At 38.5% G+C, this 20,652-nt stretch overlaps 1 protein-coding gene across 5 annotated transcripts in view; it reads right to left on the bottom strand.

The window, feature by feature from the left end:
• Positions 1–8,416: 8,416 nt before the first annotated feature.
• Positions 8,417–20,652, bottom strand: part of LOC124592534 (gamma-tubulin complex component 3-like) — a 293,359-nt gene continuing 281,123 nt past the window's right edge. For 4 of the 5 annotated variants that reach the window (XM_047131845.1, XM_047131844.1, XM_047131847.1 and 1 more), the window contains one exon: positions 8,417–9,970. The gene's annotated coding sequence lies outside the window, so the exon portion shown is untranslated. Of the gene's footprint in view, positions 9,971–17,733; positions 17,885–20,652 lie in introns of all 5 variants that reach the window. The other variant, XR_006977520.1, reaches the window with a different exon arrangement.

Raw genomic sequence — 20,652 nt, 5'->3', positions numbered from 1 at the left:
TGTCTCCAACAGCCTAACAGATACAGTATTAGCCTTAAAGCTATGGACTACTCTTTCAAGAAGCGTACAACAGTGAAATCGGATAGACTGTTACCCACGACAGAACAATTGAATTTAAAGTACATTAAAATTTGTGAAGTTTAGGTTACGGTACTTTTAATGTGCCTGTCAGTTATTCAATGCCTTCCTCTACATGATGAGTAGCAATAATTCCATTTCAGTGTTGTCTTTCATAAAGTCTGACACCTTTGTTATGCATTTACTAGTATAACGTCCATTATATGTTTTGTACTGTAGTGGCTTTGTTTTTAGAGAAAGTAATTTACGTGTCTGCTCTGGCAGTGTATGCTTGCTACAACAGAGACACAGTGCAGATAATTTAACTTTCTACCATCACATATACTATTGCTCGATGATTTCAGTCTCACAGAGGATGTCAAAAATAAATCATTGTATCTTGAGACATTTTCCTAGCTAGACATGAGTTATTGTTCAGCTTGATTAAGCTGTCATTTTGGGTATGGAGGTTGAAGACAATAAGAAATCTTATATTCTGGCAAGCAATACAAAAAGCACTGATATTATTTAATATCCCGGACATTTTCTATTAATTACATGTAAAGATTTGTTACAGTGTAGTATTAATTTACTGGTTCAATGAAAGCAAGAAAAGAGAGGATTCATAAACAAGGAACCTAACTGTAATATGCTATTCCATTACAAACATGTAAATCATACTATTACTAATAGATTTTCAATAACTTTAATTACTACAAATGTTATGAATCATATTAAATTTTATTTTGTCAAAGACAAAATTTCATAAATCCAATTAATTATGTATATGGGTTGGACAAAATTATGGAAAGACCACTAGAAATGACACTTGTACATAAATGCAGATGCTAGCCAAGCCTGAAAGTTGCACTGTTGTATTTGAACATGAATGGTGCCAGTGCAATGTCCTCAACACGTTGCAAGTGTCAAACATGGTCAGAACAGTGTTTTGTGTAAATTATATCAGTGCGTTTTGTCATGCTTACCCGAGTATAAGATTTTTGATTGTCTTCAATCTCTGTACACAAAATGATGACTTAATCACACTGAACAATAACTCATGTCTAGCTAGCAAAATGTCTCAACAAACATGATTTATTTTCACCTTCCTGTGTGAGACTGAAGTCAGTAAGCAACAGTATGTGATGTCAAAGATTTAAATTACTTGTACTGCATTTCTGGCGTAGCAAGCTTATGTTGCTACCCCAGAGACATAAATAAGAGAATGACAGCTCCAAAAGTCACTGCAGAACTGAATGTTGCACTAGCAGACCTTGTTGGCACAACAACATCACACAGATAGTACCATATGCTGCATGAACTAAATTCCTAAGCCTCTCATCAGTGATGCAAATGTTCATAATAGGACAACATGGTGCGAAAACCTGATCCATGGAACAATGGAAGAAAGTAATTTGGTCAGATGCAACTTTTGGGTGTGTTTATAACCCGAGTGTGAAAACATGGCAGGTGTTTGGTAATGATTTGGGCAGCCATATCATGGTGTTCCACGGCTCCCGTGGTTGCTCTACAAGGTCGTGTTACTGTCGAGGATTGTGTGACCAGTTTGGCTGATTATGTTCGTCCACCCCACGGTACTATGTTGGTCTCCAATGATAATGCTATGTTCCAACACGAAATGGCCTATTCACATAGCTCTCATCGTCCAGGGCTGGTTTTGTGAGCACATTACTGTTGTTCGGGTCTTCAGTCCAGAGACTGGTTTGATACAGCTCTCCATGCTACTCTATCCTGTGCAAGCTTCTTCATCTCCTAGTACCTACTGCAGCCTACATCCTTCTGAATCTCCTTAGTGTATTCATCTCTTGGTTTCCCTCTACGATTTTTACCCTCCACGCTGCCCTCCAGTACTACATTGGTGATCCCTTGATGCCTCAGAACATGTCCTACCAACCGATCCCTTCTTCTAGTCAAGTTGTGCCACAAACTCCTCCCCAATTCTATTCAATACCTCCTCATTAGTTATGTGATCTACCCATCTAATCTTCAGCATTCTTCTGTAGCACCACATTTCGAAAGCTTCTATTCTCTTCTTGTCTAAACTATTTATCGTCCATGTTTCACTTCCATACATGGCTACACTCCATACAAATACTTTCATAAATGACTACCTGACACTTAAATCAATACTTGATGTTAACAAATTTCTCTTTTTCAGAAACGCTTTCCTTGCCATTGCCAGTCTACATTTTATATCCTCTCTGCTTCGACCATCATCAGTTATTTTGCTCCCCAAATAGCAAAACTCCTTTACTACTTTAAGTGTCTCATTTCCTAATCTAATTCCCTCAGCATCACCTGACTTAATTCGACTATATTCCATTATCCTCTTTTTGCTTTTGTTGATGTTCATCTTATACCCTCCTTTGAAGACACTGTCCATTCCGTTCAACTGCTCTTCCAAGTCCTTTGCTGTCTCTGACAGAATTACAATGTCATCAGCGAACCTCAAAGTTTTTATTTCTTCTCCATGGATTTTAATACATACTCCGAACTTTTCTTTTGTTTCCTTTACTGCTTGCAGGCTACAACCCTGTCTCACTCCCTTCCCAACCACTGCTTCCCTTTCATGCCCCTCGACTCTTATAGCTGCAATCTGCTTTCTGTACAAATTGTAAATAGCCTTTCGCTCACTGTATTTTACCTCTGCCACCTTGAGTCTTTGTTATCTACTCTGGAGAGAAAGATGTGTGATCACTATCTGCCTCCATCATTGTTACCTGAACATGCCACTATTTTGCAGGAGAGTGGTGGAAGATTCCCTTGACAACCATACAGTACCTATAGATATCCATTCTGAGATGACCGAAAGCTATTTTGAATGCCAGTGGACTTCCTAAACTATATTAGGCATGGTAATGTGTTGTGTTTTTGATGTTTCTGTATATTTGTCTATCCTTGTATTCAGGCAACAGTTTCATTCAGAAAGAGTTAGCAACATTATATTACACAATGCTCCACTAAATTGCTGTCTATTGGTATCCCACGGAAACTGATCATTTTTATGTCACATCTCAAGAGGCTTCAATTTTCATTTTCCTAATTACTTAAGAGGTTTCAAAAATAGAGATCAATGTACACCAAATGGTTGAGGGTTCATGTGTTAGTTTCCTAGACATATAATAAGTTGAGGTGGCACCAGAAACTTATCAAAAAGCTCAGTTCTGTCTGCGTTGTGCTTTGAAATTCTGAGACTAAGCTGCTTGCATACTTTCACCCAGTACTGTCCTTCAACTTAATCTTTTGGGGCACTACAGCTATGGTCAAGAATTTATTTATTCTACAGAAGTGTGCAGTAAGAATGTTGTATAAAGTTGATAACAAAACATCCAGCAAAATTCTCTTCGAGGACCTAATGCACACATTAACAATAAGAGTGAATTTAGGATGAATTGTGAAAGTCATAACCATAATGCTATTAGCAAAAATAATCACGGAATTAAGTATACATCCCCCTCTACGGTTTAGAGTGGAGTTTTATATGCTGGGGCAAAATCCTCAAACAGGTTGCCAGTGACATAATGCAGGAAACTGAAAATCCTAAGATGTTCAAAAACAAAAGAAAATATCCCACTTCCTCCACAATTTGTCACCATAATTGCACTTAGGGGTGCAAGTTCAGCATGACTCTAATGTTTGTATTAAACAGATCTTGATTTTGTCAGTGTATAAGAAGCTAAGATTGGTCTCTGTGACTTCTTTCAAAGTAGCTGCTTTTTATCCTAAGGACACATATTCTGTTGTTAGTATACCTCAGAGAAGTGGACTGCTGTGGGTTTTTCTGACTTTAATGTATTACCTGACTTGTTCTGCACCATGAAGATTCTCCTTCACGGTGATTTTTGAATGCATCTTTATACAGATGAGTTGTCTGGGAGTATTCAAGCGAAGAGAATGGGGGGAAAGGAAACACACACAAGACTGCAAGAAACACAATACCATGTCCACTTGTAAGGCACTAGGTAGCCCAGGTAGGGCTGGTTAACAAGTTAATTGGAGCCCCATAGCCCTGATGAACTATAGGGGCCCTATTCAGCAACCTGTTTTTGTTTTACTTCCATATAATACATTATGGTAATGTCCACTAAAATTTTATTTAATCAATTTAAGCACTAACAGATGCAATACATCTTTGTTTTTTAGTCTTTATCTAACCACCACAATTAACATCAGTCAAAATGCTGAAACTATGAATGACATTCATTTTTAGCAGCTCCATTTACAAATCTAAACAAGTCATTGTTTAAACAAGTACAGGATGGGGCATGAAATGTCAGACATTGAAAATTGTTTATCTAACTTTTCACAAACAAAAACATCGTTTGTTTTCTTTTTACTGGTGCATTTAATCATCAAATGTGTACGCTCAGAGGGCGTGTAGTAAATGTCAATACATCTACTTTGAAGTACCACCTCTTCGAGACGAAACGCAATGTTTACAGTCATCCTAAGACACAAGTCTTCTGTGGTTCTCTAGAAAACTGTTGTGATAGCCACTCACAGTATTAGATTATGTGGCCTGTCGGAGCAGACTGTCACCTTCAAATGTTACCAAAAGAAATAATCACAGGGATTAATATCTGAGTTGTGTAGTGTCCATACTGAACTGTCCTGAAAACATTCAGGATACTGATGGGCATCACACAGTGCCAAATTGTTCATGCAGGAATTTCAGTAAATATTTATTGTATGAGGACAAGGTCTATCTTGCATGAACCAATGTGTCGCCTGTTAACCCTGTTGCTTAAAGTTGGCTTCTGTCAGAAGTAAAACTGTGAGGACGGGGCGTGAGTGGTGCTTGGGTAGCTCAGTTGGTAGAGCACTTGCCTGCGAAAGGCAAAGGTCTCGAGTTCGAGTCTTGGTCCGGCACACAGTTTTAATCTGCCAGGAAGTTTCAAAATTGTTCTGCAACAGGTCTTTGTAGCAAGCACTACTAACTGCGCAGTCAAGAAAGGTTGACCCAGTGATTATATGGCTGAAAATAGCCCTTCATACACTCACTTTCCCTACATAATTTTCAATTTCATGAACAACATCAGGAGCTTCTCGTGCCAAAGACCTGATAATTCTGCCATTTGACGCTACTGTTCAGAGGAACGTACACTTCATCATAGAGCCATGTGTTATGAATCGTGGCATCACCATTTGCAAGAGCCGAGGTTGCGAACTGTAATCATCACACCTTGTCATTTTCCATCGGTTGGTACAACACTGTCATTTTGTATGGGAATAATTCCACACCAGCATTAAGTACTCTCTGAAGAGAAGAATGTGAGATCTTAAATTTGGCTGAAGCTTGCCTGATTGATTTCCTAGGACTTCGTATCAAAGGCACTCTCACAGCCTAAATACTCTATGGAGGGCAAACTATGTTTGCACAGGGTTGCTTTTGATCTGAAGTACTGCTGTAAATTTTCTAAATTTGTGGTTAGCCTATACACTGTTTGTCTGCAGTGCACCCACGCGTACTTCATACAAAAATGACACAAGAACGTCATTGAGTCTCTGCTACACTCTTTATTTCCATGTAAAACAATACAGTGTTCACTTTCTGTTCTAGTGTCAACTGGCCTTTGTCTGCCATTTTACTGAAGTGAAGTGATGGTGACATGCATGTGTCTTCTGCTGAACCATGCATGAACCACAGCTATTCCTCACAACATTTCAACATTGTCTAATAAATATTTAATTTGCAGGTTAGCAATGTCAATGCATGACATTTTGTGCACCACCCTGTAGTTAAAGGTTACCCTGTGTTTTATCTCTTACCAGTAAGAAAATTGTTAACCCCGTGAGGTGGCTATGCAGTAATGTGTCAAGACCGTCTCTGACAGCAAGTGTTGTCCATTTGATCCCAGGTTGCTACAAGACAATTCTGCAGGTCAGCCTTAACACGGTTTTTGAGCAATTCCGTACATTCATTTAAGTTGCGGTGGGTTGCATGATCATTTCCAGATAACTGTGTTGTGATTCTTTCTGTGCTTATACAGACAGCTTGTTAGTTGCTACGCCCATGTAGGAAGTGCCATCTATTTTCAATCAAGCTGCAACCACTGTGCTGCTTTCTGTGTGGGTATGATATCCAACAAGCAGTCAGTCTGCACGAATGGGCACTTCCAAACTGAGACCAAGGGACTACATCCAACAGTTCTTGCTAAACAAGCCGCCCAAAATGATGTGCTTCATTTTACTGACTGCTTCACAGCCTGAGAAATCTGGATTCTTTCTAACAATAACAGCTTTTCTGAATTGTACAGATGGAAACTCTCCCTACAACATATCCTTTGTTCTCATAACTCCTCTGGCCTCAAACTCTCTGCTAATCCCTGTCTCTCACCTACTCATCCCCTTCCCTGCTCCCACTACAGTACTACAAGTTGTCTATTCTGCCAATGTACCTACAAGAACTTTCTCCTTCTCTAAACCCCCCCCCCCCCCCCCCCCCAGCAGAATCCAACTCCCTGACAATACTGCATCTAACAATCTTATTCTGCCCTCACCAAGTCTTGCAAGTTATGCCAGTGGCAGCACTACCATCTTCCCCCATCCATAACTCGGGTATGCCTCCCGCACCACACTAGCCATGCCTGATTACTGACCTGTCAGGTGCAGTTGCATTTGGCCCCTGAAGCCTTGAGACAGTGGCCATTTGTGTGAGAGTTGTAGTTGTGTGTGTGTGTGTGTGTGTGTGTGTGTGTGTTCTACAGGAATACGACTTTGTCTGAAAGCTTTAATATTTTAGCAGACTCTTTCATTGTAGCTGTCTACGACTCGACACCTTCTCTGTATGGTGAGCAACCTATCCTTTCCATATTATTGTTATTCCATCCGGGAGTTTCCACTGTTTGATTTATCATTAAAATTATTGTGATTTACCTGGTGTGTTAGACATATGTGGCCTTGTGACGCATGTTACAAACACTTGAACTGATTAATTTTGTGATTCCAAAAGATACTCAAAATATTCTGTTAGTTTCTATGCTGCATAAAGTGATTACTTTATATATGTCTTAACATTATTCGGCAACTTTTGAGTGATTTAGTGAAACAACTCTACATATAAGGCACATGGGTTTCCAATTTGTTAGTGTTCAACTACATAAAACCACATTACAAATACTGTATTATTCAAACTGAAGAAAGCAGGTTTGTTAAGGCTGAAGATGCATTATGATGATTACAATGTGACAAATGAAAATTTGTGCCGTACATAGGAGTTGAATTCTGTTCTCTCATTTTTTGCAAATGTTTGCCTTCATCTAAGCATACTATCCAGACTGTTGAATTCATATGGTCCGTTTCTTTCGACACTGATTTTTCCAACTGAATAGTCAAACATTTCAAGAAACTTAGGAGTAGTACAACATAAGGGATGTGTCGTAGGTGGACAGGACTAAGCATGATCACAGCCAACTAAAAAGTCAGGTCTTTAATGCTGAATTTACATTTGGAGAAAATTTGTGAAAACGCATGACAGAGGATTTGAATCAGTTGCTCATGTAGCTTAACTGGTTAGTTCAAGTGCTTGTTAAAAGGAGGTAATCCAGTTTTGAATCTCGTACCTAACTTTTTTTGATTGGCATCTTGTACCCACACTGCAATTATTCAGCACTGTAGCGATGACATACAGTATGTTATTTTTGAATGCTGAAGAAAAAACCAGAATTTTCTTTCTCATTACATGCAGCTGGACTAACACTATCAGAGTTCTAAAAACGTTATTCAGCTGGACTTTTATGAATAAAATCACAAAATTGAAATAAAATTTTAGGAGCATACCTACTTAGGACATGTATGTACTGAAACTAACAAAGTTGCTGGTGTTTTCTTGGCCATTTCCACTAAATGCGAGGAATAAGTTGAGCACTGATCGAGGTTTTTACTTTTGTTTGAATTAATGGCAAGCAGGACTGATAGTTCCCTGTCACTGCAGATGCTGAATTGTAGTGTCTCAAAATCGATGAGAAACTATTACAGCTCATGCTGAAAAGTAAAATGTGTAGTATTACAAGCTTATAACGTTAAACAAAATTTGGTGACATAGTAAAACTTTGTGATACATCAACAGGGAAAGTTCGATTTCCATTGTGGCTAGTGTTGTGGTTCACTGTGCCTGAACTTGAAACTAGTGGAAGCAATGTGAGGTACTATACAAAAACAGTTCTAAGTGAACTAGATTATCACTAACCTTAATTCGAATACACATTTGGTTGCAGTTTGGTTGACCAACTGCTTCACTTAAGTGGCCAATGTTGAGCTGTGTGAGGAATTTGTAATGAACAACACAAGGGGGGTTGTTGGAGCTTAGGAACAAACAATTTTTACTTTTTAGCAGGTGATCTTTGTTAACAAAGTAAAGCAAACAATGTGTCGGCACTATTGTGAAAAGTTCATATTACAATGAACTGATTCATCAAATATGTGAAAATATATACATTTCAATGATCAATTATTTACAATGGTTTAAAAATATTACACAATCATGCACAAATAGTCCCAAACAGTACTGTTACTTTCAATTCACAACTGCTAAAAGTTAACTTTTCCAAAAAGCTGTGCAATACAGCTGCGTGTCCTGTGTGATATAGGTAAACTGCCTCTGCACATATTAAGAGTATCAAGCTTGAGGCATCTCGAGATAGAGAAAAGAAGAGAAAATTGGAATATTTAAGAAACTGGTACTGGGCAAACACATGACAGGAAGTTCAGCAGAAAAAGTTAGAAAGGAAACAAATGAACATCTAAAGGATGTAGAAAAGGGAATGAGTAATAGCAACTGGGAAGGACTGTTGGACTTCTAATGAACTAGACAAGGGGGTTGTTGCAGCTTATGAAGTGCAAGGAATAGAAGTTTTCACTTACATAGTTCATAATAGCTGGTATTGTGGCAAAAAAACACACACCACACAATACTTCGTCAAAGCAGCAACTGTAGCTGTTGCAGATACTGTAAGAAACGACACTACTTCTGTCATAAAAAAAAGAAAATATTTTTAAAATGTCATAAATCCACAAAAACTGCCAATTCACGAGCAAATTAAATACAGAAAATATAAAACTTGAAATACAGAATTTACAAAGGAGTAGGAAAACAACATTATCAGTACCTGACACTAGAAAAACAGAATTTGTTCAAAGAAAGAAAGAATGTACATAATAACAGAAACATTTCTTTAGTGACCTTAAATTATTATCAACAGTGAGGTAAATTCTTAAATAAAAAAAACAAGAAACATATCAACATAAATGACTACAAAATATAATTCAACAGATACAGAAAATGCTACTAATGTCTGACATACTGGATAAAGGAAAATAAATAGTATCTGGTAAATATCAGCCTTACACATCACAGTGAAACAGAGATCTGAAACAAGAAAATTAAAGACTATTGTAGATGTTCAAAAACAGATAACTCAGGATTGTAAACGAGTAACAACATAAAATCTTACTTGCTACTGAGTAATATCAAACGGCAGAATTTTCTGTTGACAGTTAACACTAAGTTACAGTTTACATACTACATTTTTATCATAACTAACTTATTTCGCATGATTTGACAAGGAATGGAAATTAACAAAAGCACGAGACCCGACATGAATGAACAATACTAAACCCTAAATGAATTTGAGACGTGTATACACAAGATACAGTGATTTTTCCTTTTGGTGAGAGCCAAAAATTAGCAGGTTCACAGCATTCTTCTTAAGTGCAGCTTCACTTATGATTTCAGTACAAAAATATAGAGAGATTTTTGTACAGATCACAATCTACAGTAAAAGCATCAATGTTTTATCAGCCACTGGTTCATCAATCCACCATATTCACTCACAAAAAAGAGCAGTTTATTTTCCTTCTTTGGGAGGTAGTGCCATGGGTAAAAAACTGAAAGCTGTAAGCAAAATAAAATCAATGAGAAAAATAAACAAAAGAGCAAATCATAATGAAACATTAATGATACACCAAATTGTAGATTGACACATCAGGGTTTCCTCTCCTTGAAAACAACAATACATAATTATAGTAATATTCTAGGAAAATGGTACTTAAAGTAACAATATTCCTGCTTCATAATAACATTAAAAGAAAGTACAAAGGGACAGATGACGCAAACAATGTTTGAGATAAGAGAAAGAAAGATTGTGCTAGGTGAAAACCGAATATTTAACACAATTATGTCTGATACAAATTAACCAAGCAGTGATTCATAAGGCATTTGCTTTAAATAGTTAAATATTCCAAAGAAAACTTTAACAATTCTTTCGTTGAAATGATGTAGAATGAGTCACTTTGCAGGCTATGTACAATGTGGAATCCAAGATTTTCACGACTGGTGCTGCCATCTGGAAAGTAGGAGTAGTAGATCTTCGGACCGCTAGGTGGCGAGAGCTGCATATCTGATGAGTGAGTGTGAGGAGTGGCATTCACCTGGGAGGACACGTTGCATGCCCACAGAGATTTCCGTAATACTCTGTGTATGGTGATTTTACGATGGATCCATGAACAGAACAGCGTGTGTGTATCAAATTCTGTGCAAATCTTGGTAAAAGTGCTACGGAGACCCTTGAAATCATTCAACAAGTGTTTGGGGGACAGAGCATGAGCGGTGCGCGTGTGTGAGGGGTATGCTCAGTTCAGGGTCGGCCGTACAGACATCGAAGATGATGCTCACACTGGAAGACCCATTAGCTGCACAACACCAGACATTGTTGCCAAACTTCAACAATTGGTTTGTGCGGATCAATGTAGAAACAATCAAGACCTTGAAGATGAAGTGGATACTGTTTATGGGACATGTCAAGGAATGCTGACTGATAAATTGGGAATGCATCGTGTCACTGCAAAATTTGTGTCCAGGATCTTGACTGCCGATCAGAAGGCACAGCGTGTTGAAGTGTGCACGGACCTTTGTCAGACTGCATCTGATGATCCAACCTTCTTGTCACAGGTTATCACTGGCGACGAGAGCTGGATTTATGGTTATGAGCCACAGACAAAGCAACAATCGTCCCAGTGAGAGCCCGGGCTCTCCAAGACCCAAAAAAGCAAGACAGGTGAAGAGCAAAGTGAAGACCATGATCGTCATTTTCTTGGATACCAAGGGAACTGTGCACAAAGAATTCGTCCCAACCAACCAAACAGTGAATTCTGCGTACTACTGTGACATTTTGCGATGGCTCCGTGAAAATGCGTGGCGAGAACAGCCCGAACTTTGGCGTCAAGGGAACTGGCTGCTGCATCATGACAACGCGCCTTGTCACACGTCCTTGGTCACCATGACCTTTTTGGCAAAAAACAACATGGCCGTTGTATCCCACCCACCGTACTCACCAGATTTGGCACCGTGCGATTCAAGAAGCATTGCTGGCATTGATAAACAGCCTCAAAGAACAGGACCTCCAAAAAAGGTTTGACCAGTGGCAGAAGCACTGGGACCGGTGTGTACATGCAGATAGGAACTACTTTGAGGGTGATGGGACCATTAGTCCAAAGGCAAGGTTTTCAACAGATGGCAGCACCAGTCACAAAAATTTTGGATAGTGTGTATATGCATCGGCAGTTTTAAAATATTATTTTTCAGTCCTATTCGTGCAACTCCACTTAAAAACTGACTAAAATGCTACCAGCTTTTAAATATAAATTCAGCTCTGGAATACAAGTTGTTGAGAAGAAATGATTTTAGTTCATCTTGTGATGAGAAATTGCATTAGAGAATACGTGTATGGTGCAATTAAAATGCCTAGCTCCTAGGAGAGGTACCTACAAATGACTGTGGTGAATAGCACATACTGTACTTGCTGCTTGTTTTTGTGCAATCAGTACTTTTAAGTGATCAGCCCCCCCCCCCCCCTCCAAAAAAGAAAAGATATTACATAAAACATTGGGTGGAAATATGCAAAATACATTAGGAGGGTGATTTGTTTCTTTCCGAGATTAACAATTATGCAAACAAGAAAAGTAGCTGAACTTAATTGTTTGCTTCTTTCTGTTAAAGTTAAAGTAAAATTTGGAGCATTCTACCATATTTACTGACAGCTGTTCTTGTGTACATTAATTGTTGGTATGACTATTTGTTGTGCAGAACTGAATATGGTACTTTATCAAAATTTATGGCAGTATATTTACAAAGAAGCACTTAGTAATTCTCTGAAAGAAATAAAAAATCATTAACAATCTCTTCTGTTAATGTCTCTCTAACAGGATTTATTAATATGCCTGCAAAAAGTACCAATTCCACTTGATTAATGTTAAGTGGAATATCATTCACATACATAAGGAACAGGAAGGGGACCCAAAATTGAACCCAGTAGGACTGTGTGTGTGTGTTTTTTTTCCCCTGGTAACTAAAATTTTACATCCTTCCATCATTGTTAGAACCATCCAGCACAACCACTTGCATTCTGTTTTTTACATATAATTTAAACCAGTTGTTTGTAAAGTCATCAATTCCATAAAACTTCAGTTTTAACATGATCTATACAATAAAATGCCTTGGAAAGATCACAAAAAATACCACTTAATAGTTGTCAACAATGTATCTCACTCCAAAATTCAAGCACCGTTTCATTATCTGAATTGCAATGCCATACAATCTGCTGATGATATTTACTGCTTGGATAATTCCGAATCGTGGAATTTGGCTTAACTGAAGATCACTAGTCCACGCACTACTTCGCCCGGTAGTGCACAGCTTGTACGGACATGCCCCAAAACATTGCACTGCATTACTCACAGCCTGGCTCTTGTTGTAGCTGATTATTAAATAAGTGTTCTCATTCCATCCACACCATGTTAGAATGTATGGCAACGTTGGAAAAATGGAGCTGGGTTCAAAGTCCTTCTTTGTAAAATAACTTGGACCACGACAACAATGATCAACAATAACTCTCTGAAACTTGCTGGCAGAAGAACTTGCCAAAATTTTTCAATTTGCAATTGGTTTCGAAGTTGAACGTCACACTGGGGGGTACCACCGACAGAGTCATGCACAGAGGGCTAGCCCACAGCCGCATTGGATTACAACAGTGTCAGATGAGGAAAGCCTGTGGTGTCATTGCAGGGCCGAGCAGTACTGTGCCCAAATACTGATAGCTGTGGCCTATGGGCTAGTGGTAGCACTTACTGCAAGCTATTGTCTATGAACAGCAATTAGAGCAGTACTTACGAGGAGAACATGGCAAGTGCCATCATCCGATTTTCCATCAACTTTGCTCAGTGCAAGTGGGTTCAAAATAAGTTAACACATGTCTTGGCTTATCTGTACGCAACATTTGCTGAAAAAACATTGGTCAAAGTTTTTGAGGCACTTCACTTCATGTGCCTTTTACTGCATGGTATCCCCAGGCAAAATGGTGGTTCATTGGTTAGCGGCGCCGCTTCTTAATTTTACCCTCTTTGTTTGACACATTACTTTTTATTTATTTCTTGTTTTGATGTATCCACCCATGTCCTCAAAAGGTTACTACAAGAATATTTCTTATCAAAATATGGAATGCATGGGCATTATGCTAACTGCAAAATTACAACTGGATTTCACAGTAAGTGTTACACATTTATTATATATGTGTGTACAATATATTGAGGTGTTTTGAATCTTTTTAGATTCTCATATTCTGATATTTCATTCTCATATCAAATCTTATATTTTACTCTTTGTTTATCCCCTCACGAACATTTGGTACATAATGATCGTAGATATATTCGAAACACATATATTCCAAACACCACGAGCATGAAGTGAAGGTAGGTTTGCCACAGTGATATTTCTGCTTATGGATCTCACTTGGGAAAGACACTGGTGAAGATTTCGCACACTGGCAATAATTTCATGGCAAATCATGCATAATGGGTCACTTTTCCGGAAACTGAATTATGACACGCTAATGTCATTTAACTGAAAATAATTGCAAATAATTTTCTCTCTCTGTCTCTCTCTCTTTTTAATTCTTTCATCTGACATACAATTAGTAGATGAATAAGTACAACGTTATATCAATATACTGCAAAATATTCTTTTAGTAATCTTTTACGGACTTGGGTATATAAATGAAAAAATAATGATAAAAATAATCGAGTTTCGAACATGGAGCGCAAAATGAAGAAGCACGACACTAACCACTGTGCTGCCATTTCGTCTGAGGATATCGCGCGGTAAAAGGTACATGACATACCTCAAAAACTTCGACTATCGTTTTTTCAGAAACAGCTTAGTATCTACAGATAAGCTGAGATACGTGATCACTTACTTTGACCGCTCATCCACTGAGTGAAGTTTTTGGGAAATTGGGTTATGGCACCTTGCCCTGTTCTCCTCATTAGTGGACTGGTGCAGTTCCTCAATTTTTTTCTTAATGCACAAAATGATTGCAGAAATTAAATGTGATTTGCCTAGGAAGGAGAGCATGTGGAGAAAAAGAGAAGTAAAAGAAAACTTAATCAGGTTCACACAGCCAGAAACGAATCCCACTGGTGTGGATTTGCAAAATAACATATTAAAAAGTTTGCGTAATTTCCCAATCCGGGGGGGGGGGGAAACAAAAAAAAAATTTATGGTCAAAGAGTTGTACAAGTCACGAAGAGGCAATTCTTTGTCAAATTCCTCAAAACCTTAACTACCTGCAAATGTAAGGAAGTTTGCTTTGAAGGCAGATGTCGACGATAGTCTCACTCCAATAGATGTGTTGTAGAAATATTTAAATAAAAACTTCAACATGGAAGAAAATGTAGCTTCTTATGGCAAAATTAGGGAACAAAATTTTCTGAATCTTCAGAAGATGAACAGAAAAATATTGTACATACAAGCATCTAGCTCTGCTTCTGCAAGAAACTTTAGTTGTGATGGTTTCATTCTCAACGTAAGGTGATCACTTTTACACTCTGGCAATGTTGATGCTCTTTTTTTTTATTTGTAGTAATTCTATAAGAGACGAATGAGTGACATCCTGCTTGGACATTATGATTCGTTTTTCGTTGTTTGTAGCAGTGAAAAAGTTTTCCCTTATTGCACATTTTGTTACGTATGTTTGATTTACGTACACTATTTATCAAATTTGTTTAGTTTTTTAATATGAAATAAAACTAGCTTTATTTCCAAAACATTATTGAGCAGCAAGGCCAATACTAGCAGCTTTATATCAGCTTCAACTTATCATGTTTTAAAGTTAGTATTTACAAAAATGTAAATTTTATTCACACGTCTCCTGATCATAATTATTACATATAGTATTACTGTAACCAGTTTTGAGTGTAATGAGTCATAATCAGAACTAAAAATCCTGTTCTTCTTACGAGAGTAACAACTGAAGTCGTATTAAAACAGTCTTTGTGCTCCTTAAAATACATCAAACAAGTGCGAGCAAGACACCTATAAATAAAAATATCTTTCAGCGAGAGCGGGTGACGGTGGGATGCGCATGCAGCATAGCAACATTTGGCGTGTCATGTGTACTCCCTCGGTATTGCGGTATGTCTGACTATCATTGGCGCCACAGCATGGCTGGCGAACTGTGACACAGCCCATCCAGTGCAGTGGGCTGATGTAGTCCAGAGGCACGGGCTACTAAGCAGCCACGTAGAATATGGCAGACTGGGCAGGAGAATGTCGCTAGCTTGGAGTGCTGTGCGAGGCCACTCTGCACTACTCTGAGACCGATGTCGGTTTCTCATTCAGTTCACAACGAATGACAGAATAAAGATGTTAGGGAGAGGCACTGCGTAAAATTAAGGAAGTCAGGGATAAGAGAGACCTCACAAACTGTTTCTGGGGATACCTCACCCAATCCAGAGCATTATTCGCAAAATAAAGAAGGGTTGGTTACAATGGATTAACTTTCATACGCAAAGACAGTTATGAGTGGTCCGCATTACTTCCCTGCTCCAACTGCCACTACCAACAGCCAAATTAGAGTGTTTGGTATGGACATTTTTGTCAACAAGAATTCCTGGCACTGCAGCCACCACAGCCCTCAACTTCCTACAATGCAAGCGAAAGTCGAGGCTCACCTTCAATGACACCATAAGCCAGTGTTATGAATTGACAGAACAAGAGGAGACCGACATGGTATCAGATAATCCAGCAACACCAATAGTCATACAAAACCAAAACAACACAATATATACTGTCACAATTCCCACTGTCTCATACTGTCCAAAACCCACATTCCCCAGTTTCACAGCAGATGGCATAACCTACTGTAGCTTAATGGCCAAATTTTATTTTTTAGCATTAACATATCTGATAGCTCTATGTATTAGATATTTCACACAATTCTGAAAGAATCCACAATCAATGAGACTCGAGAGAGAAACCCTTCTCCAAGCAACACAAACCTTTTTTATCAGTCAATAATTGAGATTACAGTGGCATAGTTTCAGCCGTACTTCCAATATAGAATCTCTAGAAACAATATAATATGGAATAAGGGCACAATGATCCTATTCATCCCTAAGTGTATAGCGTAAAATTGTGTGGCACTATCATCACTCTAGTTCGTGGCAACAAGTGTCAAACCAAACATGTGGCCCATTTACTACTTTGTCATTTTATTGACAAATGATACTAAGCCATATCAAATGCCGCATGCCAAAAGCTGTCACAGATACCCATCCAGCCTACTTAATTTTCAGCAATCTGCAAGCTACAGTGTAAATCTGCCAAGCAAAAGACATTTACAAATACAAGATGAAAATCTCGTGGTCTTAAAAGCTTCCACTTTACTTAGCATTCAGTAATCTGAATGCTCATGGTATAACATGGAGCTGCCAGGAAAGAGACTTTTACTAATACAAAATGCAAAACTTGTGCTGTTAAATAAATTCACCCATGATGGTACTTTCACCTTATCAAACACATTCAGATTTTGATATACCTGTGTGTTCTTCATTTCTTGCTCCAATACGTGACTGCAGAGTCTCTAGATACCCATGAGGTCACCACCTTATAACATTTGGGTCGTATCAAACTCACCTCCTCCATTTCAAATAATTGGATGAGACAAACAGTACAGGGGCAAAACTGATTGGAAAGGTTGACACAGGTAAAAGAAAAAAAAATGGCTCTGAGCACTATGGGACTTAACATCTGTGGTCATCAGTCCCCTAGAACTTAGAACTACTTAAACCTAACTAACCTAAGGACATCACACACATCCATGCCCGAGGCAGGATTCGAACCTGCGACCGTAGCAGTCGCGCGGTTCCAGACTGAGCACCTAGAACCGCTAGACCACCGCGGCCGGCACAGGTAAAAGAATAAGTGAACATTTTCGCTTTCCAATTTCTTAGACATTTGAAATAACTGTTTCATTAACACATTGAGGATAGCAATGTCTGTAACCATTCACAATAATACTGTCCACTATTTCCACAATAAATAGCCTACAGTATGGTGGAATCTAGAATGATTTCAGGCTATTGCTTTAAGGGAAGCAGCATTAAAAGAATTCATGCAGCAGCTCACATAGAAAATGCCCCTAAAATAAAAACACATCAGGATTAAAGTAAGGTGACACTTGTAACAATTAAAGAACAGATATTTGTATGCCATTCTTTGCCTCACTCACCCACAATGTTATCATGAATAAGTGGTAAGTTAAGCAGTATGTAAATAGGAGAAACATCTGAGACAAAAGCACAGACTGCACAAAAGACAGTCACCTTGCCACTTGTTAACACCCAAGTAACTCCATTTGATCTCATGGTGAAGGATGACCTTCTATGCATCCCAACACTATAAGGGAGCTTCAACTGGCAATCAAGGAAATCTCTACTGAGGCCCATCCAGGAATGAAACATTTTCTATCTGAAACTAAAATATTTTCCATCAGAAACATTATTATATCCACTGTGCATCTTTATACTGAAATGTGGCTATGGAATTTGTCAATTATGTGAATCACACAAATCATTCTGAAAGAGGAAAGAGAGCTAAATGACACTGGTCTTACAGGTCAATTTCCCGAAGGTAATGTGGCAACAAAACTCCGGAAACAATTGTTAAAATACAACTAAAATGCTAGCTGGGACAAAATTATTTACTGCTTAGCATTAAAAATGGCTTCGAAACACGAAAGAGGACATAAGATACCTTGAAGTATTAACAATTCACACCTTAGCTGCTTTTATCCAGAGCAGCTGTGCATTTCAGTCCTCATTTTAGCTGATAAAATACAAGCTACATGCTGTTTGGATTCCAGGCACCTTAATTACTGGAATGATTCATACACTATGCACATACACTAGCCATTCAAAAGTATTTGGAAATCTCCTCTGTAACGCAGAGGTGGCCCTGCCAGTATAAAAGGTGGCGGTAAGTTTTGTGTTGACAGTAGAGAAGCAGTTACAGCAGAATAGGTATGAGCTCAACGACTTTGTACTTTCGACTAGTCATTGGATTTAAAGTACCACATCAGTCAAGGACATTTCAACCCTTCTGAAGCTATCCAAGTCGACTGTTGTGACTGCAAACTTGAAATGTGAAGGAACAACCACAGTTAAACCAAGACGAGGCAGACTTCATTTACTCATATTGATGGAACGAGACTGCTGAACAATGTGAAGGGTGTTTGTAAGAAATCGCATAAATCAGTGGAAGGAATAACTCGCGAAGCTCAAAGTGCTACCAGAAATCCAGCTAGCACAATGCTTGTGCGTAGTGAGCTAAAAAGAATGAGGTACGATCACTGAGCAGTTCCTCATAAGCGACACATTTCTATAGTCAACACTAAACAAAGCTTGATATGGTGTAAAGAGTGATGCCATTGGACAGTGGATCACTGGAAACGAGTGTTCTAGTGATGAATCACACTACACACTATGGCAATCCAATGGAAGGGTCTGGGTTTGGCAAATACTTGGAGAATGTTATCTGTCATCACGTGTAGTGTGAACAGTGAAGTACGGAAGAGGTGATTATTATGATATGGGAGTATTTCTCGCGGTGAGGGCATGGTCCCCTTACTGCACTTAAAAGAATGCTAAATGCAGAGTGATATTAACACATTTTACAGCATTGTGTATTGCTTACAGGAGAGGAACAGTTCAGAGATGATTACTGGTTGTATCAGCGTGACAATGCACAGTCATAAAACAGCATCTTTGAGGCAATGATTTATGGACTTAGTATTTAGTTAAATCTCCAATGCTCTAATAAATACAAAAATTCTCTTGGGCATTGAATGTGTAATGGCACTGATCTCTTCTTCCAGGACTGACGTCCACACTGTTTGAATTGTCGTTTTCAGCTCGGCCAGTCTCACAAGATCGTCCGTTGCGATAAACACACCATGTGAAGATCTTCCATAGTTTCTACATGGCATTTAAATCTGGATTTTTCAATGGCCAGCTCAGAAGTGGAATTCCGTTATTCTGAAACCAAAATTTTGTCTTGGCAGACCCGTGAATTCCAATATTATCACGTTCGAATAGTAAATTATCATCACTGAATTCCTCGTACATATGAACCAATTCAATTTCCAGCATTCTTTTATAATCACTGGACTTCATTTTGTGGTGTACCATTCTTTGTTAGATGTGCTGTCAGCACAAAATGCTGCCCACACCACAATGCTGCCACTGCCAAAGTTTCTATTCTTCTTAACATGTTGTTCTGTACTTAGATCATGCCAGTAATATTGAAAACCATCTGGCCCATCCAAATTAAACTACTTCTAATCACTGAAAATTGGGTACTTTGTTTCGTTCTACAGTCCAAGGCTTATGTTCTTCCACAAACTTCAGTTGAGCTTTCGTACGCACGGTGTTTAAAGGTGCCTTGTGGAGCCATTTCTTGAATGCCACAGTCATGTCTTGAGGCGGGATTTGTCTAATGCATCTGGAAGCGACTAATAACTGCAGATCAGCCACGATTTTAGAGGAACAAAAATGGTCAACTTTTTTCTTTACACATAATGAAATGCTTATATGATTGCTGATGATTTTCATGTCAGGTCATAATTGCCATTTTGTACCCAATCTGACAAAATTGTCAATAACACCACAACTGGAATACCCTGCTGACATCCATGTCTATGTGTGTCAACTAGTGGACCTGGCTTTATACCAACTTCTGTCCCTCCCTAACCAAAAGATCACATTTTTTTTCAATTTTTAAGTGACTGGTCTAATTCTGGTGGTGAAATGACAATGTATTTTATTTTGTTCTGTTGTAAACTGTACGTGCAAAATACGTACAACACCAAATAAATAGCTAAACTTGTTTTTTCCCAAATAACCACAAGCATTTACACTAATTTCCACCACTCTATGTACTGCTAATACTGAAGTAGCTCTACAATCAAATGTTGAACTTTTCCAGTGTTCAGATGATGTAACTTTCTACTCAAGAGTCACATCTTACCATGATACCTGCCATACATTAGATTATGTGCAATTACTAGGATTAATGAATGACTCACAGATGATTTACCAGGCCTACGTCAGATGTCTCTTTCCAAGTATAGCACAAGCAATGACTGTTCTTCATGTGTTAGCCCACAGTTGGTGGGGTGCACATCTCATGACAGTGCTCACCATTTACTGACTGCAACAGTTACCTCAATTACATTACAGAGCTCT

Source organism: Schistocerca americana, chromosome 2 (genome assembly GCF_021461395.2).
Source record: "Schistocerca americana isolate TAMUIC-IGC-003095 chromosome 2, iqSchAmer2.1, whole genome shotgun sequence".
Taxonomy (NCBI): domain Eukaryota; kingdom Metazoa; phylum Arthropoda; class Insecta; order Orthoptera; family Acrididae; genus Schistocerca; species Schistocerca americana.
This window is presented reverse-complemented; position numbering and strand designations above follow the sequence as displayed.